At 37.4% G+C, this 1,433-nt stretch overlaps 1 pseudogene; it reads right to left on the bottom strand.

The window, feature by feature from the left end:
* Positions 1–410: 410 nt before the first annotated feature.
* On the bottom strand, positions 411–626 carry LOC116097499 (annotated as a pseudogene).
* Positions 627–1,433: the final 807 nt, after the last annotated feature.

Below are 1,433 nucleotides of genomic sequence, written 5' to 3'. Positions count from 1 at the left end.
CCCCCCACCAACCCACCCTCTCCCACTTCCTGGCCCTGACATTACCATATACTGGAGCATAGAACTGTCATAGGACCAAGGGCCTCTCCTCCCTCAGTCTGTTGGTATTAAAAAGTAACAACGCAAATGTTCAAAAGTGAATTTTTATATTTTTATTTATGAGAATTCAGTAATTCCAAGTTGTATCACACCAGTTAATAAATGTGAAGTTTCTTTAAAAAAAGGGGGGGGGGTCTTCACCACCCCCCTTTTTTTAAGATCGCTTTTTTTTTTAAAGAAACTTCACATTTATTAACTGGTATGATACAACTTGGAATTAGCCTGATGCTAACCTGACACTTTGGCAAGTGTCATTCATTCAATCTACTTAGTAAGGAGTCTTGTGGTCTTTTGTCATTCTTAGCTATTGCCTATTGCCCTCCTTTCTCTAAGATCTGAGCAAACCGACCGGTAATAGCAAAAGAAGTGTCAATGAAGCGATCCACTCAGCTAGAGAGGCAGTCTAGCCAATTTCCTGGCTTCCCCACATGCTTATCCCAACCTAGTTCCCTGAAGTGATGCACCTGCTCAGTGAACTGCCACCAGGGTTGTAACTCAGCTTCTTCCGCTTCACCAAGCTCTGCCATTGTCAGCGTCAGGCTCTTCGCTGGGGTACCCATGCGTGGTCCTGAAAGCAACTTTTACACTTCATCACCTACTCTAAGATACCCAGGGGCTTCTATCAATGATGAGAGGCATCTGCAGAAACTCATATTCCTTCAATAGGATCAAATGATCCTTGTCCAAGGATGAACACATAGAACATTGTTCAAGCAGACCATACCAATCCTGACCAGAGAGAACAGAAACAAACAAGCTGACTTGCCTAAGTACTTTAATACTGTTTTTGAAATTATTATAAATTATTTTACAATATATAGAGCAAACAAAACTAATTAAAAATATTTGTAATACACATGTGCCCAGAAACATTTCGTGAAGTTAAAAAGAAAAGAAAAAAATGGTCTTGCCAAACTTTTCACTACAAATTATGAATGCTACTTAGAAGATAAGAAAACAACAACAGCATCAGCAACAACTAAAACAAAAACAACAAACAACATCAAAGAAATAGAAGATACAAGGTTGTTTTCAAAGTAAACGTTTAGAGATAATTGTCTTGACACAGCTGCAGTTCTAGTTTGTGAAGGCTAATGCAAGAGTATGATGAGTTTCAGGACAACTAGGGCTGTAATGACAGTATGTAAAGATGAAACAAACAATAAATATACACATAAAAGAAACTAAGGTTCTATAATACAAATATTAGAAGACAACACAAAGTTTCTCCCAGATACTTATCTTTCCATTCTTCTTTCTGTGGTGATGAGAAATGAGCAGTGATGGAATTATGTTTACTTTTGTTTTTTAATTGATTACTTTATTTATTTACA

Source organism: Mastomys coucha, unplaced genomic scaffold, assembly GCF_008632895.1.
Source record: "Mastomys coucha isolate ucsf_1 unplaced genomic scaffold, UCSF_Mcou_1 pScaffold19, whole genome shotgun sequence".
NCBI classification, from domain to species: domain Eukaryota; kingdom Metazoa; phylum Chordata; class Mammalia; order Rodentia; family Muridae; genus Mastomys; species Mastomys coucha.
Note: the sequence above shows the minus strand (reverse complement) of the source record. Positions and strands in the feature narration are given on the sequence as shown.